The 26,588-nt window shown below is 45.3% G+C and overlaps 1 protein-coding gene across 1 annotated transcript in view; it reads right to left on the reverse strand.

Moving 5' to 3' along the window:
* Positions 1-26,588, reverse strand: part of STUM (stum, mechanosensory transduction mediator homolog) — a 396,348-nt gene that overhangs the window by 195,363 nt on the left and 174,397 nt on the right. The gene's annotated exons all lie outside the window — the stretch shown is intronic.

The following is a 26,588-nucleotide window of genomic DNA, read 5'->3' on the forward strand; positions in this document are numbered from 1 at the left end:
TAGTAAACTTAACCAAATCCCAGATTATGGTCTGCAGGCCTACTACCAGATGCAAATCCTACAAGGGTCTTTGGTCCTTTCAACAACAAACTATGGATATTGTTTCGGAGTATAGGTATCTTGGTGTCTATATTCAAAACACGGTTAGCGATGGGAAACTGCTACATATGCTAGACTCGAAATTGCTAAATTTGATATCCCAAGCGAAAATCCTGCTATATAAGTTTGGGAAATTTACGCTGAAACACATCCTGATGTATTATGAACAAAAGGTTGTCCCCATTTTACTCTATGGTGTTGAATCCAAACTGTACTCTAGGGATAGCATATGGAACAGACTTGAGGCCACCTTCTGGAAAAAGGTCTTGCGGCTTCCGAATTGCTCACCTCTTCCATTACTACGGTTCGAATTGGGTTTGAACTCTCTCCATAGCAAAGTTAAATGGAGAATGTGCGCCTTTTTCCGTAAAAGCCTTCTTGGCCTGACCAATAATAACATCTTGAGTACCGTCGCACATCACCTAGCTGGGTCCTCATCTGGTTTCTCGTTAAATTGGAGAAATACGGTTTTGGACACTTTAGTTGGAGCAAATATCTCTTTACAATTTCTCATTGATCATCCGGCACGAGCAAAAAGAAAGTTCCTTAATTGGGACTGGATCACAAATTATGAACATTGTGTAAAATATAGAGATTTTGATCCTAACCTTTTCGGTAATAAATGCCCTGGCCAAGCGGCAGGCTATCTCATGAAATGCCCATCTGCAAACATACGTAATAAATTCCTGAGGACAAGATTAAATTTATGGCCGACGAGAGAAATTATGGCCAGACGTAAACTCATTCCAGTGGACCGTCGCTTCTGCCGATTTTGTGAGAAACAAAATGTAAAGGAAACCCTCCAACACATAATTGTGTCATGTCCAAATTTAATAGCCATTCGTGACAAACATTGTAACAAGTTATTGAGTATGTACATGGAGAAGAATGATAACGAGATATGGAGTATTTTATTTAAGAACGTTAGATTTTCAGTAATGAAGGCCATTATTCACTTTTTAGAGGCAGTTTTACCTGACGAAACATTATATAATTAGCCCTCTTGTGAGTATTGCGATGTACTCGTGAATTATTATCAACATAATTACTATCATTAATAGGGCTCCTACTCCCCATAGACCTAATTGCATTTCTTCATTGCACTTAAATTTTAATTTATAGACCTATTACTAACTTCGTTTCTTTTGGTCATTCTTCTCCTTTGTATTGTATTGCTCGCTGTTACTGTACGTAAGTTTACACTGTTTTATCAATTTTATGCTGTAATAATTCTCTTTTATATGTGACTCATTTTGAAAAGTTGATGTCTTCAGCTATATCAAAATAAAAAAAATAAATAAAAAAAAGTTATATATAGAGGAAAACTATGGACCTAGGCATAAATGAGGCTAGAGAAAATACTTTCAAAATTACAATTTTTATAACATCATAACAGAATTTTATTTTTTCTTTTGTATTGAAAACTGGTTTCAATGTTATTTGTTCAAAACATACTATAAATCATACATTTCTTATCAGTCTCTACTCTCACATACTTTCCCACATACCACAAATATCTCATCTATTTCAGCCAAAAAATGTGAAACATAAATAATCACATATGAACATAAAACAATCCCATCAATTTCAGTATTGTTCTTCTGTATATGAATGTACATCTGATGTCCAAAGAATAGCTACAATTGCTTTCTATCAGATCTACATATGTTTCGGTCATGTTAGGACCCCACTGGGTCCACTGTTTTTCCGACTTTCCTCAGGATCTGGGAGCCACAATTCAGGGTTCTCACTGTAACTGAAAGAATTATGTCTTCTGGGGTATATCTCTAAAATCAAAAAAACAAAACATCTCTATCAATCTCTAACCTCTTCACTGTTTCACGACACAGTTCACTTGTGTGTGTACATCTGTTTGATGGCACTCATCCACACTCACCTCTAACCAAGACCGTGTCAGGGGTAGTGTCGATGCCGGAAAATGAATCCACCAGGTAACTACCGTTAATTACAGGCACCTGGAAAAATTAAATATTCACAAGAGAAAGGATCTATAGGTATCCATGCCCTGGTCTCTATATACAGTTACTCAGACCTCTTACATATCATGTGTCCCAAGGTATACATATCATTTACGTTGCTCCTTTTCTCCTCTTCGCCCATGGATTGAATACCTCAATTAGGCTACACTTGGAATAAGTTCTTTAAATCCACTCACACGTGGTCTCCAGTATCAAATCCACTAGAGAAAGACCAAAAAAAACAATCAATCATGTGCGAAAAAATGTCTGCATCAGAAGTTAACTCCCTACAGCAGCGGAACATGAACAAGTATACTAGTCTCTTTTTACTCACCCTATATTTGGCTTTAAGCATATGAGGGTGCTGGGCGGTCACAATACCAGATCCTCCAAACACTCAGTGCACTACAAAAGAAATGCAAAGAGGTCGATTAGGAATCAGATCCTACATTTACTGTTTCTCCAACCAATTCCATGGAAAATTGTGTCAAATTTTTCCAAGGATTTTTTAATTAAACAACCTTGAGAAAACTCAGGGTACACACACAAGCAAATCGGCACTGCCCACATACCACATAATTCCAGCTCGTTCAGCGTCGTACATGTGGACATCGGTACACGAGGGTGGCCCACAGTGCTTCCCAAAATCGCTACACACTGCCCATAGAAGGCTGCGTGTCCGCATGAGTCAAAACATCCCAAATCTCATCCTTGTGTGGTGGCGCCTACCTACTTCTTGTCTTCACGTTGTGGCTCCTAGTCACCAGCCCGGGACACGGATCCTCACTCACGAGGCGGTGTCACCCGCCCGGGACACGGATCCTCACTCCCGAGGCGGTGTCCAAAATAGCACTCACCTCCTTGTCTTCGGAGTATTCTTTTCCCGACAGGATCTGAGATCTACTCTCCCGTACGCTGTGCATGCGCAACACAGAGTGGAAGAAGGATGGGGGAGTGGCCCAACCCACATTATAGGTAATCATTAGTCATAGAAAGAGGACTAATGCCCACCTGTCCACGGGCTGCCTCGGATCTCTACATCCTTCAATGTTTCTCAATGCCACATTGAAATAAGACACAATAAATAGCGGGCAACCATATCACATCCCGCAAACCGAATTCTTATACAAAAAGTACATGATCCGGTGTGTCCATCTGTGTCATTCCAAAGTGTTATTCTTACAGGTATGGTCATGAGAAACCCATACAGCTGCCAGTATACATTCCTATTCGGGTCCAGATGGTCAAGTGTGTATCAGCTTGTTCCATTCAATGGAAACATTCAGGCCTTTGTTCACACTGTTTAGGGTATATATCCATCTCTGTTCTGTGCGGTGGAGTATAGCTGATATATCACCGCCTCTCATGGGTATCTTAAACGTTTGTAAAACAAGCCACCCGATCTCTCTGTCAGAGTGCCCTTTTGACTGAAAATGCTCCACCAGGGGTTTATCTGCGATCTTATTGCGTATACATGAACGATGTTCAGATATACATTGGCGTATCTGGCGAGTCGTCTTGCCCACATAGATTTTGTTGCATGGGCACATGATTATATAAACCACATTTTTTGTCAAGCAGTTAATATGTTCCATCATTTTCCACTTAGTTTCACCCCATTGAACTGATTTTCTGGTTTCTGTGAATTGGCATGCAACACAATTACCACATTTTTAGTTGCCCACAATGGGTTCAAGGCCCCATTGGTTTCTTACAGACTGTTCCACTCTTTTTTCATTATATGTGTGGACAAGTTTTTGTCTCAAATTCGCATTCCGTTTAAAGGCAATTTTCTAATTTTAAAATTGTAATTTTGAAAGTATTTTCTCTAGCCTCATTTATGCCTAGGTCCATTGTTTTCCTCTATATATAACTTTACCTGGAGGACCTATGGTATTTACAGGTACCCTTCTATTGAACCTATACCTCTGGCTGAAAGGGGAAGCATTACATTTGCGGAGCAGAATAATACTGCTAAATATTACTTGGAGAAGGTCAACATTGTCTGCTTCTCTGACGACCATTATAGGAAACTCTTGGATACACCAGCTTTGTTTGAGGAACCTAAAACAAATGAGACAATTGTTGACGGAACAAATGACTTGAATAAACGAACAAAAAAAAAGTTAAAACTGATACGTACGCTACTTCACGGTAGTTTCATGTTAGAGTCCCTTAAGGGAGGGATAATACCAGAAGCCTCCAGGTAAAAAAAACATACCAAGGATCTTTATTGATAATCCTCGTTTCTTAAAGAACTTTAGTGGAGTATGCAATAAATGCTTGAAGGACCTACTTATTCTAATCATAGAAATGGCTGAAGAGGAAGCGAAAACACAAAGTGAAGAGATTGATCACCTGGAAACAGGCTTTGTAGAAAATAATGTAATCCAAGATGCTAAAAAACAATTATGGAAATTGGAAGACAAACAAATAAATTCAAACAATTGAATTTAGATCGCAAAATCAATAAGTTACAAAAAGATCTTAATACGTATAAGGAAGAAAAGACATACCCATACTTACGGGAAGGGTTCTACACAGAGACTATTACTGGGCCATACTATCGGAGACCAAATAGACTTGTCACTTTTTCAAACTCCTCTGGTTCGTCTAGTCGTTCCGAGGATTTGAACACAGGATAACCGAGAACGAGTTCTGGGAACCTGAGAGGTCAACAAACTGTTTTTTTTCAATGAGGTGGGGTGGTAGAGAGGCCAGCAGAGACGGAGACAACAGCAATTCGGCCCAGGTGCAGAACACGCCAGTGGTACCAAAACCAGTAAAGAGGGACAAAATGACAATTTTTAATTTATCTTCAATAGCCCTCACAGGGGCAGAACAAGAACTGTTAGCCAAAGGCTTATCTTTTGTACCAGTGGCAAAGGGTGATGCCTTTACGAGTAAAATGGAACTTCAGAGGTTCTTTAGGAACATCAAGCTTAAACATTATTTTGAGGTATATCTCCCGAGACAAAACAAAAAAGATCTGAGAATTACTAGCGAACAAGAGATACCTAACATCACAGGGCTTAAAAAGAAGTCCCATTTCACACCGTCAACATATGTGTGTCCACCCAAAATCCTGACATTCGAAAATAGAGTGATCAAACAAACTCAGGAAGCATTGAAAAAACAAAATTACCATCATGATAACTTGAGTAAGGATGAAAGAGACAGTTTAAAGAATTTGTGTGTTAATGATTTTTTAACCATCAAACCGGCCGATAAAGGTGGATGTATTGTCCTAATGGATACCAGCAAATACAATGAGGAATGTCTCAGACTTCTCGGCGACGTTGGCTTGTACAGGAAACTAGATCATTACCCCACTGAGACTTCAAAATGAGATATCTATCTCATGAAACATGCATTTGACCATGAGTGGATCTGTAAAGAGGAACAGGCCTTCCTATGTAAAATTCATCCCAAGAGAGGCGCTTTCTATATTCTGCCGAAAGTGCACAAGAACCCACCGCGTCCGCCAGGGTGACCGATAGTGTCGGCCATTAATTCCTTACTGGAACCCCTATCGATCTACACAGAATTCTTCCTTAAACCACATGTAGTATTAATGCCGGCATTTATCAAGGACACAACCAACATGATTAACATCATCAAGGATATAGTGATAGAGAACAGGACATTCTAGCAACTATGGATGTCGAATCCCTAAATATGTCAATCCCTCAGAAGGAATGCCTGGAAGTATTGGGTTTGATTCTCGATATAAGGGATGTACCACACACACCACCGACAAGTTTCATCCAAGAATGCGCTAGACTAGCAATGAGTGAACATTTCTTTCTATTTATGAAACACATTTTTAAGCAACTCAGGGGTATGAGCATGGGGGCCACATTCACTCTGGATATGGCCAACCTATACATGGCAAATTTTGAGAAAATGCTTATATCTGGCCCTGACAATGGCCTTAGTAAACAGTCATTTCATGGGAAGGTGGTTGTCTGGAAACGATTTATCGACGATGTTTTCCTAATCTGGAGAAGCTCTGATGAATCCCTGACAAGATTTTTTGTGTGGATAAACAGCTGTGATCTCAATATCAAATTTACTATGGAGAGAGACCATCGACAGGTACGTTTTCTAGACATGATGATCAGAAAAAATGATACGATATTAGAAACCACCCTATTCTGATAAGAAAACTGATAAGAACAGCCTACTACATTTCTCGAGCTTCCACCCTAATGGCTTTAAACAAAATCTTCTGTGTGTCCAATTTTTGCGGATTCGGAGAAATTGTAGTATAAACGATGACTTTCGATACCATGCAGATACCCTAAAAGAGAGACTGATTGACAGAGGCTGTCCAAAAAGGTTGGTAAAACAACAGTGTAAGAGGGCAGCCAACACTCATCACGAAATATGTCTAACAACCAGGACAAAACCAGACAACAAAAGATTAGTGTGTGTCTCCACTTTTTCACCCATTAGTATATATCAACAAAAATTGGCATCTGGTGAAACAGGAAAGCAGTTTAGCCAAAAAACCACTCTTTGCCTTTAAACATAATGCGAATTTGAGACAAAAACTTGTCCACACATATAATGGGCCTCATTACGAGTTTGGAGGTAGCCATGCTCTTAATAAGGGGATGGCTACCCCAAACCCCGTGTCCGGGTTCCCTGAATGGGGAAATACTGGGCCATTACGACCTGTTGTTAACATGCTGGGCCGCTCGCCGGACCCGCTAAGGACCTCTGGTAAAACCAGGCATCCTGAGCGGGTCCCGCGAGCGGACTTCGTAATTGGGCGGTAAGGGGTTAACGGCTCTGTCACCTTTACCGGCACCGTTAACCCCTTTAACCCCTTACCCCCCTCCTCGTAATGTGGCCCAATGAAAAAAAGAGTGGAACAGACTGTAAGAAACCAATGGGGCCTTCAACCCATTGTGGGCCCCTACAAAAGCAGTAATTGTGTGGCATGCCAATTCACAGAAACCAGAAAATCATTTGAATGGGGTGAAACTAAGTGGAAAATGATGGAACATACTAACTGCCTGACAAAATATGTGGTTTATATAATCATGTGCCCATGCAACAAAATCTATGTGGCAAGACGACTCGCCAGATACGCCAACGTATATCTGAACATCGTTCATGTATATGCAATAAGATCACGGATAAACCCCTGGTGGGTCATTTTCAGTCAATAGGGCACTCTGACAGAGAGATCAGGTGGTTTGTTTTACAAACGTTTAAGATACCCATGAGAGGCAGTGATATATCAGCTATACGCCACCACACAAAACAGAGATGGATATATACCCTAAACAGTGAGAAGCAAGGCCTGAATGTTTCCATTGAACGGAACAAGCTGATACACACTTGACCCTCTGGACCCGAATAGGAATGTATACCGGCGGCTGTATGGGTTTCTCATGGCCACACCTGTAAGAATAACACTTTGGAATGACACACAGATGAACACGCGGATCATGTACTTTTTGTAAAAGAATTTGGTTTGCGGGATGTGATATGATTGCCCGGTATTTATTGTGTCTTATTTCGATGTGGCATTGCTGTACATTGAAGGATGTAGACATCCGAGGCAGCCCTCGGACAGGTGGGCATTAGTCCTCTTTCTATGACTAATGATTACCTATAATATGGGTTGGGCCACGCCCCTGTCCTTCTTCCACTCTGTGTTGTGCATGCACAGCGTACGCGAGAGCAGAACTGAGATCCTGTTGGGAAAAGAATTCTCCGAAGACAAGGAGGTGTGTGCGATTTTGGACACCACCTCGTGAGTGAGGATCCGTGTCTGTTAGACGATCCTCTGCACACCAGAACACTGCTCACATCTCCCCTACACCTTCCTCGGTTTCCCACACGACTCCCTCCAGGGTTCGAGAATCATGTGATTCGGTTTACCCAAGGGACCGAAAGTTCCGTACCAGGTACAATTTACGGTCTCGGTTGCAGCCCTTCCTGCATTGGCAGTTGCCATGGAGAACATACAGCAGAAGGGGCGGCGGAACACCTCCACGTAGATCGTTCACTTGCTCACGTGATTCAGAGCGGCGTTTCCCACGTGACCTTGGTGGGCGTCACATTACCTCGAAACGCACAGTATATAAAGCTTGATGTACGGAGCACTCATCGCTTCTCAGCTGTCTTCAGACCCTGTTTGGCGCTACGTTTTGATAACTCTACTGGTTTACCTTGATCTTGGAACTCTCACTTGGACTCCTTCGGATTACCCTTTTGTACCTTTGCTTGGAACTGCTTACCTATTGCTGGATTTCTGACACGACCCTCACTTGTCTTCGGATCATCCCTTGGTACTTTGTTGAACTTCTACGCCATTTCCCTTTTGGGATTCAAGTTACGCCTTCAGCTCTACAGGTGGCTTATCCTGTATCCACGCTTGTCTGTGGTCCTGTTGTTCTAGGGACCGTCTCATCTGAGTCTCAAACCTTCCTCCTAGGTTTCCTGGGTTTTCCAAGGTCCAAGGTTTACCGGATAGGTAAGACTATTCAGATCCTTTGGTTCTTGTGATATATTGTAATTGCCTGGTACTTAACCTCGTTCTTTTTGCAGCAGCATCAGTGTTCCAGAGGTTCCGTGGATCCGGGAAGTAACATCTCCCACCTGTGGCCCCAAAGGTCGCACAGCGGGTTTCTTTTGGTTCCCCTGTGCGTCACTTGGGGACGGGGGTCTCAACGGTCTACACGATACTCAAGTCAGAACAGACTGAGAAGCCGTATAGTCGTGTTAGATAATGCAGGGGTCCACGGAAGAACCCATAGCTGCTTTAGTTCAGGCAATTACAGTATTAAGGGCAGATATGGCCGCCGCTAATACGGTGATTCACCAAAGGCTAGATTCCATACAGAGTGTTCAGCATTCCCTTCCTGCAGACTCTGAATTCGGGGATGCTACCACTTCAACCACACCTCCTCCGTTGGCAAGTACCCCAGCTACAACTCTGGTGGTCCTCCCAACCCCTTCCCCTTTGGCCGCTCCTGAACGTTATCAAGGTGACCCCAAGAAGTTCAGGACTTTCATCAATCAGTGCAAGTTACATTTCCTGTGTAGACCTCTGGCCTTTCCTAATTCCACTGCTAAAGCGGCCTTTGCCTTTTCCCACCTGGCCAGGACAGCTGCCGCTTGGGCTAACCCTTTACTGGAGAACAATAGCCCGGTTCTCTATGATTTTGATTTGTTAGTTCTAGAGATGTCTCGAGTCTTCGATACCCGACACAAGGCACAGTCTAGGTATTTGGAGTTGTTAGAGCTAACCCAGGGTAGAGGGACCTTGATAGATTACATCACCCGTTTCAACCAATTGGTCGCCGAGACATCATGGCCAGAAAGCAAGCGGGCGGTCATATTCTATAGGGGGTTGAATAACGCAATGAAAGATGCCTTAGCAGTGATTCCTTCCGTGCCCACTCAGTATCAGGAACTAGTGGATCTTGCCCTGCAGGTAGATGCACGTCGATCAGAGCGCAGAGCTGAGTTGGGTCTTTCTTCTCATCCTACAGTTGTTAGTACCCCTGCTTCTAGCACTGAGGAACCTATGCAAGTGGGAGGTTTACGTAGCCCTATCACGACATCCGAGAGAGAACGTAGGAGGGTGGATAATGCATGCTTTTATTGTGGCACCACGGGACATTATGTGAAGGAATGCCCTCGACGTCCCAAGAAGTCTCAGGTTTTTCGGACAGCTCGACCTTAGATCCGGAGACCAGGTTGAGTTTCCAGTCTTCATCTCCGGGTACCACTCTTGCTTTTGCTCGTGTCCAGCCCATCTTTGTACAGGCCACTCTTTGTCCCTCTACGGGTATCTCTCATGCAGTCACGATCATCATTGACTCTGGTGCCATTGGGAACTACATAGACATTGCTTTAGCCCATTCTCTCAATCTACCTTTAGTGGTAAAAACCCGACCTGAACCGGTTCAGGCCGTAGATGGCACTGCACTAGTTTCTGGCCCCGTTAGACACCAAACTGCTCCTCTATTATTGACCATACAAGATATTCACACAGAGACGCTAAGTTTTGACTTGATCACCACACCTCAATTCGGTATCATATTAGGAATACCATGGTTACGTGAACACAATCCTCTGATTAATTGGCAAACAGGCACGGTGCTCTTTGAGTCTGATATCTGTCAGAACTATTGTCTCCCAACCCATCAAGTAACAGATACTCCTTCACGGACCTTGGGAGCTCTTGCTCAACTCACGCTGAATGATGATGGATCAGAGGTAGTGAATTCCCACACCGTCGGAGGGGTAGTTACCGGGATTCCATCTGAGTATAAAGCATTCAAATCAGTTTTCGATCGCGGTTCTTCTGAGGTGCTTCCTCCACACAGACCATATGACTGCCCGATTGAACTAATCCCGGATTCTACCATTCCTTGGGGCAGGATTTATTCTCTGTCCCCCTCGGAAGAACAAGCATTGAAACAGTATGTACAGAATGCCCTACGACTAGGACATATCCGCCCCTCTACTTCACCAGCTGCAAGTCCCATTTTCTTTGTACCTAAGAAAGAGGGGGACTTACGTCCCTGTGTGGATTACTGGCGTCTTAACGCCATCACGAAAAAGGATAGGTATCCAATTCCTTTGATCACACCTCTTCTGGACCACTTATCCCATGCCTCCGTTTTCACCAAGCTGGATCTTCGCGGCGCATATAATCTAGTGCGCGTTCGCGAGAGCGATGAGTGGAAAACTGCCTTTTGCACCCGTTACGGCTTGTATGAATATCTAGTCATGCCCTTCGGTCTATGCAACGCCCCGGCAACATTCCAGCGTTTTATGAATGACATATTCAGGGACATTCTGGACGTATACATGGTTGTTTATTTGGACGACATCTTGATCTTTTCACGGAATCTTGATGATCATGTAAAGCATGTCCGGGAGGTCTTATCCCGTCTGAGGGAACATTCCCTATTTGCTAAGCCCGAGAAATGTCAATTCCATAAAACGTCTATTGAGTTTCTGGGCTTCCACATTACCCCTGGGGCACTATCCATGAACGAATCCAAGGCAGTCCTAGATTGGCCAGTTCCTCAGACACTCAAGACCTTGCAGGCCTTTTTGGGTTTTGCCAATTTTTACAGGCGCTTTATTTCGTCCTTTTCCACAATTGTGGCTCCACTTACGGCCCTGACCAGCCCTCAGGTACCCTATTGGTGGCAAAAGCTGCAACCGACTGCACTGCTGACTGTTTTCACGCCGTAGTTGCTAACGTCGTCCGAGACGCCTCGACCAGTACTTCAGAGATGCCAACCAGCTCTGAGACCACGATTCCTGACACTGAGCAGCCATTAAGGCCCACCTGCAGCCGTCCATCCAGCCCGCTCACTGAGCTGCCTGCAGCCTGATAACTGCAGCTGTCTCACGTCTTGAGTTCTGTTGCAGGAGCTGCAAAGCACCCTGAAACTGACTCAAACCTGCAGAGCACCAAGAACTTCTACAAGCACAGATTATATTGTGGTTCTGTCTCCCTGGTCGTTCTCCAAAGGCCCCTAGAGACATTTTACGACCCATTGCTCCCTTTGCGCTGAAACCAAGTATCCTTGGACTATTGAGATTAATCAATTTACTGACTACCTTCCTGTCAGTATCCAGAGTGCATCCCTTTTCCTTCTTGAAACTGTCTGTCCTCTGCTTTCCTTTACAGGGTGGGTTGTATTTTGTATTGCGCTACAACCGTCTGTTGTGATAATAATAAAGTAGATACTTGTATACATCCTTGACTGGACAGTCCCTTTTATCATTGGGTAATAATTGTGTTTTTGCGGTGTTGCAACTAACCATGAACCACGACCTTGCGGAGATAAGCCTGCCGCTCCATCCACGTTACCAAAATTGAAGAAGGAGGTTTTTAAATTGCTTGTGTTTCCAATCTGTTCAGATCCCTTCTGGTGTACTAGTAGTGTGGGGCTGATTGATGGTTTAGAAACCGTTGTACGTCCCTGGACCACTGGTGCCCCGGAAGTTGATTTGTCAGACTGCTGCATCAGTAGCCTGATTGCAGCACCTACCATACAAATGCAAAGAGTAGATTCAGGTCACAGGTGCCCGCTGGACAGCTGAAGTGACAGCAAAGTCTCTGCAGCACAGCAGTGGCATTTAAGATATGGACCCCTGTTCCACAATATTATGATTATAAGTAGCCCATGCTGGTGAAAGGGTACACTTAATATAAGCCATGCCTACGTTAAGGCACGGTGCATGGCACTGCTCAATCATTGCAGCCACATCTAATTCGATATCACACATGCATCAGTTTCTGTGAGCTAGCTCAGCTGTGGAAGGTGATGTGTATTCTGGCCAGATAGGCTGGTTCTGCCAGGTGACAGGACAGGAGCCTGAATGGCCATGCCTCTTATTTGATCTCTTTTTGAGGGTAGGTATCGCCATCCTCCAGAGCAAGCCACTCAACAGAGAGATGTGCTGGGCCGAGGTATCAAAGGAGCACACTCATTCAAAGGAGTAGCCTCACACCAGGGAGTTGCATACCAAAAGGGCCTTTGATCCTATTAAGAATGGAAGGTCTTTGTTGGTGTAGACAGAGAGTGCTCTGCACAGTCGGGGGAAGGTTCCACCATCTTGATTCTCTCTGCCTCTACCTCTCCTTCTTGTCCGCTCAACTTCCTCTAGCACAAAACACTTTGGGTATAATGTCAGAAGGCAATGTTCCCTTTTTCAAGAACATGGATTGGACCGATAAAGCAGGCTAGCTTTAGTCCAATCACTTGTGTGCTTTTTCCTTTAAAAGAACGGGTCTCGCACCACTTCTTTGAATCATCTTGCGCACTCCAATCTTTCAAGAAGATTGAACTAGATCTCTGTTGGGAGAGTTGATCTCTCTGAAGTCCTCCGCATTGAGGTAAAGACTGAGGGGGTCATTACGGGTTTGGAGGTAGCCATGGTGCTATTAGCGCCATGGCTGCCTCCATACTCAGGTCCGGGTCTGGGTTACTTGAATGGGGACTTCCCGGGTCATTGCAACCTTGGAGGACCCGGTAAGTCCCCATTCAAAATACCCATCCCCATTCCCATTTGAGCCCCCATAGGGCTCAATGGGAAAGGGGAGGGAGCTAATAATGGGCCTGTTAATAACGGGCCCGTTATCAGCTCCCTGGTTCTTTAGCGGCTCCCGCTAAGGGACCTCGTAATGCGGCAGTAAGGGGTTAATGGCACCGGCATCCTTACCGGCGCTGTTAACCCCTTACCGCTGGACTCCTAATGACCCACTGAGTGTCGAAGGCAGAGGCAAGCTCTATCCCCTAACCATCCCCATGTACCATTGGGGATGACCTGCTGCTGGGACAAGATCTTCCTCTCCGCCAGCCACAATGGTACCCAGGACCTGATGTGTTGTAGGACACCTGCAATTGTGTACCAGCCTCCCCACAGAGAATGAAAACAAGGACCAAAAAAAAATCCTTGTACCCCTGGATTGGAATTCACAGCAACTAGAGGACCAAGTTAGCCAGGTATCCTGTATTCTCCGGTTGAACTACTTTGATTCAAGTCTGATTTGATGCCTTCAAACCTACAGGTCCCCCTGGAACTGCTTTTGGCTCTCTACCATCTCGAACCAGTTTGTCACGTGTTCTAACATGTGCCACCACACAACACCAGCTGAGTGCCTTGTTGCCTCAGCTCGAACTAGAAGATCTTTGTTGCATTCACAGACTTTGAACCACTGAAAGACCAGTACCTTTGTTGCCAATCTTCATCGACAGTTGACCAGGACCTATCTGCGTATTCAGTCTCCAGCATCCTCGCTGTCAGCTGGACGGTCGAACCGACACTGGTGACCCTGACAATCCGCGCCTCTTCAAGCACTGCTTCGAAAATCAACGTACTTCCGCCTGGACCCTGCTTGACACCTACTTGCCAAATAGAATCAAGCAGTTGCTCCCTGCATGCTCTTCGATCAGATACGCTTACACCGATCGAAACCACCTTGACGCAGCCTCATACCTCACTGACCCAGTCACAAATCAACTGCTCCTTGTCTGCTCTCGACTGGAACCACCAGGACATATCTAGCTGACTTCATCCTTGCCGTTATCAAATGATTTAATCCGGCTCGACCTCAAACTACTGCCTCGCCGAACTGCCTACTGGAATTTCAAGGTCCCTGCTTCAAACCCATACCAGACCTTAGTAGTACAAACTGCTTGAGCATTGCTCATCGATCCTAACAAGCAGATACACCTGTCTCAAACCGATGCGCCATTTAATTGCTCCTGGGACACATTCCACCTGTAATGCTCAAGTGCTGCCTTCGAACTCCTGTATTCAGCCTGGCTCAACGACCACTCCACCCTAGGATCAACTACAATGCACAGTCCTTGCACTTGGTTAAACCTGCTTGCACAACAGCTCTAAACCTGGTTCAACACTGCCGAACTGCCAAGAAGTGCATAACAGTATTATTGACTATTAACTGCCCCCTTGGTCCACTACTGGGCCCTGGAGATGTATAGGTCACTAATTCCCTTTTTGCGTCCTTTAAACATATCCTATTTAAAGAGCATTGTGGTTCTTACTTGCCTTTCACCCCTGATTCATTACTCAGAGTGCCACATTGTGCTATCTTTGCTTTTCTTTATTCTTTCCTCAGGGGTTGGGTTTGTGCACTGTTTTCCTATTTCGTTATTTTGCATATGGTATGTTTTATTAAAGTATATCTATTCTGATAGAACCTTGATTGGACAGGTCTTTATTTTGGACTGTTGTGCTTTGCTGATTGGGCTTCAGAGTTTATCGTTCACTCGGCTCACGTTCACCACAAAAGGCAAAGGAAGTCTATCTCTTAACTGTTCCTGTTTCACCTTTATGGTTGTATTGGCTCTTGTTTTGTAGCAGTGTGATGGCTGAATGGACATTTTTGGCCTCTAATCGTCCCTGTACCTCCTAAAGGCAAAATCCAATTCGTCACAGAGACGCATAAACAAAATATGTCAATAGCAAAGTGCAAAGAATTGTTACACTTTCATAGTTAAGAGTTTTGCACGCAAAAGATGAGAATGCAATGAGTTTAAAGTATGTCGCGTAATCAGGGTCCTTTTTTAACCAAGCAGCGGCCACCTCCTTTGAAGCCACAGTGTGGTCGAGGGACCTGGAGGTTCTTTGTTCTGCTTGGTTCCAATGGTGGGCAGGCGCCGAATTTGGGCACAGTTGTGAATATTGGCGAGCGTCATTTATAGAAGGGATAGTGAATATCGGCTGGTGCCGGAGGTAGATAGACATGCAGTGATGTTCGGGCGCCACACCTAGAAAAAAACGTGGAAATTCAGCACATCGCTTATAGACAACGATGCCAATAACCAATCCACTAACAATTTCACCCCTCCGCCTACACCTCTCAAACTCTAACCAGACACAACCCTATACCAGAACAAACCTCACAAACTTCACTACACCGCAACAACAAAACAAACCTCACATAGCCCCGCACAACCGCACACAACGTCTACCGACCGGAAAACACCCCAAGCCCAGCGAACGGTGTTAACCGCCTTGAGGCTGCCAACAGCACATCACTGCTCTCTTGCACGTTTTTCCGCTTACTCCCACTAACTCACCGCCCCTTCCTGTTTCAGAGCCGCCAGAGGACTACTCCGGTGGTGATAGTGCACGGTACGAATATCCTTTAACATTGACATGAGGACAGAAGTAGCCCATTGATGTCGTGTTGTGCTTTGCTTCATAGCTCGGAAGATAGCTCAGTGAATGAAGTGCCCACCTCTGAAGTCTGTGCACAACCTTCAATAAAACATTCAAAGCCTGGACAGGCCAACTCAGCCCCCCAGCTTCCTAGGTCGAAAGAAAGTGCACCATTAAAAATGGAACAGACTCAATCATTACAGTGCTTAAAAGTGGGATTAATCATGCATGAAGCGGTGAATAAAAATGTGATATTGTACTGCGGCATTTTGAGACCATCATTTGCGCTGCCCATTCACTTAGCCATGACAATTATGGGGAAACAAATGCTTTCCTTTACATAATGAATGGCAATAAAGATTAGCGCTTGGCCTGCTTGGGACACGTGACATAAACAACTCTGCAGATTGACGTGTAATGGACTTTTTAATTGCGCTTTCAGGAGGTTTAATCGTCCATTAACCCCTTCAGTGGGTGATTGCTAATTGTGCCGGCTTTTCACTTTCATGCGTTTTCAAAAGTTTAAAATAGGAAGAAAATCTCACTCCATGCAGGGGTGGACTGGGAACCAAAAGAGGCCCTGGAAATAATGCTCAAGGTGGCCCCATATTGCACATTTTCAGCCAGACCAATCATTTTCCGAAAATAAAATCGGTTACCATACAAAAGAGGCCCAGCGTTCCCCGTCGGCTGGTCCACCCCTGGCCAGGATGCAGAGGTCTACTGACACATTTCCAGATTTCCGATTCATGAAAATTATTTGCACGGTTCAAAGAGACATTGCACTGCTGAAAAGTGACTTTGCACTGCAGACACAAACCCTGATTCAAGGAACTGTACAAATTGTATTTTTGCACTGCAAAGTCCTTGCATAGTCATTTTTGCAGTGCAAAATGACTTTGCACGGGCTTTGCAGCGCAAAATACACTCTTTTTGGGAGACTCATAAAATCCCATGCCTAACATTTGGAAGTCATTACGTATTTTTGGAAGTCGAAATTCTCACAATAAAAATTTTTTGGAAGCAAACGATTCCCATGACAAAAAATTCAAGTCACATGTTTGGAAAACAAGCATTGGCAAAGCCAACAGTTTTAGCTTTTGTGTAGGCATGGGCTAGGCATTATCCGGGCACTGACCGGCTCTGAACCTTTACATGGTTTCCATGCTCTGATTATTCCACATGACATCATACAAGCAGGTCCTGCCTCAATATCTCCTAGTCATTCGCAGATGGAATATTTAAGGGGGAATAAGACGCAGCCTCTTCCCTTCTGCCACACTGAGACGCAAGACCTGGAAAAATATACCTCTAGAGATGCAAGACCACTAGCCACTTCCTATATGGCGGAGGGCCAATGGGAAGCACATGTGAGTCTGGCACAAACAGATATCAGCTCTATCACGCCTTCTTCCCACACACGGAAAGCTCATGGGAATGGTCATCGGGGAGAAGAGACAGGATCTCCCCAGTGGTAGATCCACCAACCAGGAGAAGAGCACCTTAGCCAGGAGGATGGCGCAAGCGCTATGTGCTCGCCTTTGCAACAGGATGTCCGATACCCCAGTCTGGCCAACTCAGCCCTTCAATCCCCGAAGACCCCCATGTGATAAACCGAGTACCGCCTTGTGGGCAACATTGATGGTTACCAAGCACTCAGAAACTGTATTCCTGGTGATTCCGTGGCTGAGGGGTACTTCTGCTGCTGTCACAGCCTGCGGCTCCTGCACATCCCACCAGGGCAAGCCCCCACACCATGTCGAACAAGTGGAACCAACAGCAAGGCTCATTTATTTTATTTATTGCTTATTTGTAATGCGCACTATACCTAAAGAATGTGTTTCAAGGCACATCAAGACACAAGGGCAAGGGAATGAGGAAATGAAATAAAAGAAAAACAGAAACGTTCTTAGAAGTTCTTGAATCATTCAGAAGGTGGAAGCGCGATCTCATGAGAACAGGGGAGACGGGAGGAGGGGCAGTGCAGGAGGGGAGGAAGGGAGGACAAATAACAAAAAGCGTTCCTGCTAGGCCGCAAGGTGATTCGGTTCGTGAAAGTGCTTGAACAAAAAAGAGAGAGAGGGAAACAAGTTAAGAAGTGCAGGTACATGGTGGGGCAATGCAACATGGAAAAAGCCTCACCCTGTGGTGAGGGGGGCTACGTCACAATGCAGGCATAAGGTATGTGATCAGTGGTTGCAGGTAGGTCAAAGCAACAAAGGGCAAGGTTCAAACTCAAATCAGTGGTTGCAGGTATGTCAAAGAAACACACAGCAAGGTTCAAAGTCAAATCAGTGGTTGCAAGTAGGTCAGTGCAAACAGAGCAAGGAAGGAAGTACAAAAAGAACAGCACAGGGGAGAAGATGTCAGATCAGAGGGAGCAGGTGGGTAAATGCAAGACAGAGCCCAGGCTGCAAAAGATAAGCCAGTGGGTGCAGGTAGGCACGTTGGGAACACAGCATAAGATGTACAGACACACCAGTGGTTACAGCTGGGATGTCATTTCACCAAAATGCCAAGGGTAGCGGAAGTGACATCACACGACCCTTAACCCCTGATGACATCACAGGAAGTTATGTCGTTTGACCCCACCCCGAAGTGATATCGCGGGAAGCGATGGAACACGACCTTTCACCCATTGACAAAACAGGAAGTGGCATCACATAGCATTGTACACTACAAAAAATATGGTTACGATATCACTATAATGTGATGTACGTTTTATACAAGAATGGATCGCCATATGTATCGTTAAGATCAGTGTGTATAGGCCCATATTACCAAATTACTGTGAATGCAAGCAGACGCCCATGACCAAATGATAATGATGTATTATTATATAGCCCTTACGCTTAAGCGCTTTATATGAGAAAAATATAAACCCAATATCACCCAACCGATGTTGGTACTCATTTATCGACCTCAGAAGGATGAAAGGCTGAGTTGAGGCTTTTCAGAACAGACTAAATCAGTGACTCACCCCCTGTAGTGTGCCTGAAATAAACGTTTAATGAGTCTAGCAATTATTGTATAGATTTCCAGAAAGACACATTATTTGGTATTCCTATTCTTTCTTATTTAGGGTAAGTGCTGAAAGTGTTACACTTGTGGCACTCAAGTAAAGAGCCACATGGGGCTGGCCAGAGCCCAAGAGGTTGCACTAGCAAAAAAAAACAAAACAAAAAAAAAAATTAAAATTTATTTTTATAGAGGTCGCAGAGAAGACAACAGAGGTTGCAAGGGAGACCTCAGAGGTCGCAGTTGCAACCCCTGGTGACCCCTAAATGACGTCCCTGGGTTACAGCCAAAATGTAAAAGGGCACATCAGGGTGCAAAACAGTCTTGGTTGGCAGGAGGAAAAGGGGGTGGGGTGGGTTTGCCACAGAACAAGTGTACAGATTATGAATGCTGCATGTAGACAAAAGTGAGCATGTGGATGATATACACGTTATACTACACAACTACAAGGTGCCATACAACTACAAATGGTCACACAACTAGAAGTTGAAACAACAATAAAGAATGAAACGTGTGAGTAGAGAGCAATCAAAAACACTGATTTCTGCACGCAGAAAAGCAGAGAAGGTTACCACAGAACAGATATGCTACCCATGGAAAAACCATCAGACCATGGGTGACACAGTAACAGGGGGAGCCAACAGCAAAAGCAAGGCCAGCATACACATACACTCATGCGCAATTCCCAATGGTTCCAAGCACAAAGGGTCTCATTACAAGTTTGGCGGTGTGAAAAAAGTGGCCGTAATTCTGTTAATGCCACTTTTTTTTTAAATCAGTGACAGAATTCCTGCTGTTTTTCCCCCACACTGTCAAATTCCGAATTCGACATTGAAGAAGAGGTTTTACCGCCAGCATGATATGATATGATATGATAAGGCATTTGTAACGCGCCTATACACAAGTGTTTCAAGGCGCGACAAGGCAGGGGGGGAACAAGGGGAGACAGACAACGATCTTACTAGGCCAGGTGTCATTCAGATCGCGCAAGTGCAAGGGTAGAGGGGAAGGGAAAAGTGCAAGGGGAAAGGGAGAGGGGAAAGTGCAGTACAGGGTTATAAGCATACAGCATACAGGATAAATAACAAGGGCCAGCTGGTGGCAAGTGCGAGGTAAGTGCAGACAAGTGCTGGGAAGGGGGGCTGTATGGATACAGACACAGTCCCGTAGTGCAGGGGTTGCCGTGGAGGCAGTGCAGGGGAGAGTGGCTGGGCCGAGAACGGTGAATGGCCCAGTTGCAGATTCAGTGCAGCTCCAGTGCGTGGCGCTGGCGATGCATCCTCCACTTTATTCCAAAAATCGGTGGAATTACAGCTCACCGAACTGCTGCCAAAATCCCCTTGGTGTCCAGAAAATGAGATAAACACTGCCCTTCCACCACTCGTAACGCAGTGGCAAACCATCTGGTCCGAGTGGCGGTAAGGGTCAACCAGTTTGCTGGCAATTCAGCAGATTTATTGCCAAATTACCACCAAACTTGTAGTGAGGCCTTTCTAATAACTATGGTTTACCTCACTTTACCTTTCACAGAGGAGAAATATTCATTTGCATACCAGCCTGGTCACGCCCACAAGGATAGTTCTGCAGCAAAAAATATGTCATTGATGTCAGCATGTCAGGCAAGAAGCTCAGTCTACCTTTGAGATTTAAATGCAATGCACTGTTAATGTGGCAGAAAGAGCTGCATGCATAAACAAAGCCACGGGTCAGCGAGATTGACAGCAGCTTGCTGGTTTGTCCTTCATCTAAAAAGTAGAGGACTTGCCTTCTGAGCCTCACGTAAGCCCCTGCAGGCATAAAAAAAGAAACAAAAGAATAATAATTAAAAAAAAAAAAATAAGGAGCCCCGGCAAGAGAAGCCCCACAGGGATCCTTTCAGACAAAAAGAAAGAAAAAACAATGGTTGCGCGATGGACCCTTTACTCTAAAGGGTAAAGGATATGTTGCTCGGTGCGACTGCAGTGCCGTTGGACAACGGTCTCCAACCCTCGAATAAGAGGGTTGAGAGGTGCTCTGCCCCGCACCCAGGGCCGGCCTTAAGGGCAGCAGCATCCTGGGTGAATTGGCGCCCCCCCTCACCCGCCGGCGCCCCTTGTTAACAGTGGGCGGGACGGAAGGGGGGCGTGCTTGGGGGGTCACTTTTTTTTTTTTTTTAAACCTCCTTGCTCTGCGAGCAGGTAATGGTGTGAATAGGGCACGTTAACACCCCATTGTCATTGAATGAGCCCGCCGCCGTGGGTTCATTCAATGAAAATGAGGCGTCTGCCAGGCCTTCTCCCGCTCGCCAGCTCGGGGGAGCCCTTGAAAGACTCCCCCGAGCTGGCGTGGTGGGGGCATATGGCGCCCTGGGGGCGTGGCGCCCCGGGCGGTCGCCTGGCACGCCCCCCACTAAGGCCGGCTCTGCCCGCACCACTTCATCGCTGCTGCCTGGGACTAGATGCAGGCACTCCCCTGACATGCAGAGGAGTGCCCATAATCACTGTAAACTCCCAGGTGCCCTCTTATCACCGCTGGCCCCGGCTATCTAATAACTGGCAGTCGGCAGCGCCCAATAATTACAGCCTCCTGGGCTATGTTTTTTTAAAGGCTCTGCCCCCTGCCCGGCGGCCCACCAGGACTCTCCCGGGCTGCACCTGGCAGACGTGACACGGGTTTAAGAGTTTGTGGGCTCCCCCCACTGCGGCAGGTACCGCTGGGCTGCATCTGACATACGCTGCCCGTCCAAATGAATCCAAGGGACTTGGTTGCTAGTGATTGCTGGGCTGCACCTAGAATAAGCAGCCCAACCAAATTAAAGACTTTGGGGCCCTGACGCTGCTGTCTGCCTGCCAAAGAAACACTCTGCCTGCTACAGACATTACCACGCAGAGGAGAGAACATTTACAGCAGCAAGGACCTCGAGACTCCCAAGTAAGATGTTTTATCGTTTTTCTTTTTGCAGTGAGTATATAGAGACTTTGGCCCTCATTGCTACTGGCGGGTCACCGGCAGCCTTGCCATACCGTTACCATTGTCTGACATCCCGGTGTTACCGGGATAACATAGCCAGAGGCGGTACAGTAAGTTCCCATTCCCATGGAGTCCTATTGGACACCATGCGAAATGGTACACTGAAGCACCAGCTCCGGTAGTAACGGGGCCGGTGCTTCAGCAAAAAACCTGCCAGTAGGGGCCTGAAATACTGGCAGGTCAGGTCCGCCGGTTGTTCAATGCCCATACCGGCAGACTCAAAGTGAGCCGGTCCGGAAAAGGTTTCCGGTAACTTGTTACCAGCACCTTTATTCCCAGACTGGGTCACTTATAATGTGGCCCTTTGTATATATTTTTAAGGAGGTATTTATTTTAGTTTTTGTACCACGCTACATGCCCGTAGGCCTCAGGGCGCACAATTATATTTTTAAAGAACTGTTTTAGATATTTTAAAATACCTCTATATTTTTTTAAGGCTTTTTAGTTATACAGCTGCTTAGGTTTAGGTTTATATTATAAATAGTGTCTTGTGATTGCCCCTTTTCAGACAAAATGTATCTAAAAATCCCTGCTGGTGTACCAGAAGAAGGAATACGTTCTCCAAATAACAGCTAAAGAAAGCGTACACCAGTATTTTGTTGTCCGCCTTTACTTTTGGGATCCCGTTTATTATAACCTAGTGTTTTCTTCCTTAGAGGTTTTGGGGGAATCCATCCTGTCCTAACCTTCACCTTTCCATTAATTGCCCACTTCAAATAGAGGCCCACCAAGGTGTTCTGGAGTGCCGGTAAACAAGGTTGGAGGCTTGTAAAGAGGTCAAGTGTTAAAATAAGTGATATAAAGGCATATTGTTGTGCCCGCCTACAACTTTCTCCCAATAGGTGCGTGGTACGCTCCACTCACTTCCCAGGACACATTGATATAGAAACCCATGCTGTATTTCCTCACTGGTCGTGGCAGTCTGGCTCATTACTGTCCTGTATTAGACCTCAATCCTAGTTGTTAATCGCATGGTGTGCACAGCGGTGCTAAGGGAAGCATGTTGATGCAACCCGATGTGAGCAGCCAGTGAATAGCATGTAGCTCTCATACCTTAGGCCCCCAAAAGTCGCAAGATAACCAGCCAACTCTACAAGATGACCAGGGCGCGACTGGCCTATAGGGAACTCTGGAGATTTCCCGGTACACCTCTGCATCCTGGGCCTCTTTTGTGTGGTAGCCTATTTCAGGCTTTGCTCATTTTCAGGGAGATGACTGTAGGTACCTTGCTGTTTATCCTGGGAGAGGGGATGTTTTACTTGATGTCCAGGGACTGTGGCGGTCCCTGGTGGATGCAGCTACTCATGCGTTCTCTGGTGCGTGTCACCGGGGCAGAAACAGAAGAGGAAGTCCAGGAAAACTCATCTCCAGGAATGAAGAATGCATCCTGGTTGGGATTTTTTCAGGTATCGTCAGTTACAGGTGAAAGGTAAGTAAGTATAAGACGCGTGAAGGGACACCTTCACCGATGCATGCACTCCTCACCTGCTGTGGTCTAAGAGACACACTAAGAAATGTCACTCTGGTTCCACGGTCACCGGATTCCACACAACCTCTTATTAGCATGTCATGAATCAAGCACCACCAACCAGTCTCACATGCAACATGGAAGGGAGAGCGGGACCCCACCATAATCCCTCTCCGGAAACAGATCAGCCCATTTAAAGATGATCAGTTCTAGCTATCATTCTGAACACTCGTTCATAGCGTTCCTAATCCTTCCCGCGTCAGTCATCTGCGGGGCATGGAGAAGCTGGCGTCGCGAGTAGGGTATTTCCTTGCCCCGGATCACAGGCCTCTCCCTCGGATTCTGAAAGCACAAAAGGAACTCTTCCATGGAGAGTCTGGTCTCCTGTGAAATGAACACACTTTTCAATTGCTGATCAAATTCCAGTTCGAAGCAATGCTCTTAGTATCATGTCTTCTATAGATTCTACAGGGGTAATTTTATAGATCACTACATGTATGACTAAGACTGTAATGTAACCAACTTTTTAAGTAATGTAACCACAATCTCTGTAACCGTTCTCATAAGCTTAAGCGCCTAGATGGCTAAGGGCTTGGTGCGCTCTACAAATGTATAAATAAAAAATAAATGAATAAAGGGTCATCTAAGCGTGGTGCATCCAAAGGATTTCTTTTCTATCACAAAATGTGTTCATGGAGTGAATGACAAATGGCAGCCACCTGTGTAGTCAATACGGCTAATAGCTGATCCGGATTTCAATTATACAATCTATAAAGTTCCATTGTTATATACAGGGTTCTTTATGTCAGATCCCTGCTGCCTCTGAATGCCTTAATAATTGGTGTTTAGAACACTCAACTCAAATGATGGTGCTCATTGCCATCAAATATACATATAAATTATGTAAAGATTCTAGGGGCAGGTTGGGCTCACCAGGGATCGACTACGCGCATGCTCAGCCCTGAGGCCTTCATGGAACCCAAGGCAGACGTCAATGGAGTTTGGAGCAGGCGCACTTCCATTCTCATCAGGCACCAATAACCCGTTAAGTGCCCGTTGGTCAGATTAATACACTCTAAAAGAGCGCTCTGATAAGAAGTATAGCCAAAACGTTGTAGGGTAAATACATGTTTTGATCAATGGTGGAAGTATCTGTTTGAATGATTACTCTATTGGATATATGCATGTATCATATCATATGGAATTGGGGGCAGTACATCAAACCCCCCCTCACCGTCCTGGGTGCCATGGGTAAAACCTTTTTTTAAATTGTATTTATTTCGGTTTTGGTTTTTAACAATTACACCAGGTGGTACGCCGTTTCATAGCAATTGCTTCTCTTAGACACTCTACAAACCCTTTCTTTCCTTCTAATAATCTTGCACTCCTAACAAATCCCCAGTGGGCGGAATGCTAAATTGAATTCTGATATAATACAGCCACACTTCTTTGCTAGCGAATTAGTTGATGTACGGTTGCAAGGTGACAAGGCAGTGCATTCAAAGATTCAAACAGTGAAACCTGTTCCCTTAATACCAGTGATAGAAGTGTACCCAAAAAGTAGTGAAACTGTGACTCCGGAGGGGGACAGAGCAGGAAGGAAAGGACCAGCGTGCAACCCATCTTTCAAGGGTTGCAGTCAGGCTGGTTGACAGCCAATTGAGTTGAAATTGATTTCAGTTTAGCTGTAACTGTATCATGTCTACACTGCTAATTCATAACTGACATGTATGTTTACACTGCTGTATGATTATGTAATTTTTACAAGTTATGATGTTTATCTAAGCAAGTATCCTTAACAGCGCCACAATGCCCAAGGGCCGTTGTGCGCTATATAATAAATAAATAAAAATAAATAACGGATGCCCAGTGGTATAGTAGATAAGTGTGCTTTAACTTCCTAAAGAACAGTTGCAGAATGGTGAACATGCTTGCAAAAAGTAGTGGAGCTGTTAACAGTAAAAAATAAAAGTAGTGGAACACCGCTGCCGACCGTTCCTGCTCACTTCGACCACTGCGATCAAACCCTCTGATTTTGACACCTGCCTTGCACAAGCGCCTTCCTTGTAATGCTCCTCGTACTCACCTTCTCGTGCAGACGGTGCAATGGGGTGACAGTGCGAGAATAATCGCCAATGGTGAATTTAGAAACCTTGTACTACACTGACTTCTTTTGTGACAGTGTTTGTGCCAGAGCTTAAATATAGTACAGAAAGAATGTTTTTGCGCATTAAAAGGTGCATTAGAAGGACTGATATATTCTAGTTATTTGTAGTAGTGTTATCTTTATCTCTGCTTGCTATGGTCAATTTGTATTAATCTCTCCCTCTTTTTTCTAACTCTCTTTTTCCACCTTTGCCAAATTAAACATATGTTCACAAAGTAATTGCATTCTCTTTCACTCTGTCTCTTTCTGTATCTTTGTCTCTCTTTCCAAATCGTTCTCGTTGTCTTACTCTCGGCCGCTTGCTGTCCATCTATAACTCATTCCCTTCTTTTCTCTCCTCCTCGCTCCCATTTACGTACGCATGGCTCTGGGCGAAATGAGCAGCGATTCTAGCCCATGCCTGCACCAATGCCTGATGAACCCCTGGCAAATGCCTTCTTGCCCTGGCCAAGACGGGCCCTGCCCTGACAGGCAGGATTCCCAGCAGGCCACTGAGCACAGCACCTGTGCTTGGAAGAGTGAGCGCTCAGGCATCTCTCGGCCTGCCAGCCAGCATGCTAATGAAGGCAAAATGGCTGACTAGGGCCCCACATTTCAAGTAGCCCTTTCTCTGAACCAAATATTCTTTCATCCTATAACCCTCAGCTGTAGCCTATGGTAACGGCTGGAGTTTAGAGACTGCCCATTATCCCCCTCATCTGCCAACTCGCAGATGCGTGTTTGGCACATGAGGGGAGAGAGGGAGAGAGAGAAAGAGAGGGAGAGGGCAGAGATAGGAGAGCGCAAGAGGGAGAGAGCAGAAAGAGGACAGAGAGAAAGAGAGAGGGGAAAAGCAGAGAGAGAGAGGGGGATTGATAGGAGAAGTGTGAGCTAGTGAAATGGAACCTGCAGGTGACAGCCTTTCAGTTCAGGGCTGCAGGTTGTTTTTCCGTATAAGGCCTACTCCTCCTTTCCCCAACTAACTACCTCCCTGCTAAGATCTCCTACCACTTTACACTACAGACGCAAACCCCCACAGATTGCCACCACAGGCCTAGCCGTGAGCCCATCGACACTAACCAAGCTATGACTCCTCTTATAGCCCTGTTGCACATTCCCACATTAGTGTCTAACCAGACCCAAAGCGCTGTAGTCTTTTGGATCTTGGGTGCTTCCTTATGGACAA

The sequence above is a fragment of the Ambystoma mexicanum genome, chromosome 4q (genome assembly GCF_040938575.1).
Source record: "Ambystoma mexicanum isolate Mex_15411 chromosome 4q, UKY_AmexF1_1, whole genome shotgun sequence".
In the NCBI taxonomy this organism is placed as follows: Eukaryota; Metazoa; Chordata; class Amphibia; order Caudata; family Ambystomatidae; genus Ambystoma; species Ambystoma mexicanum.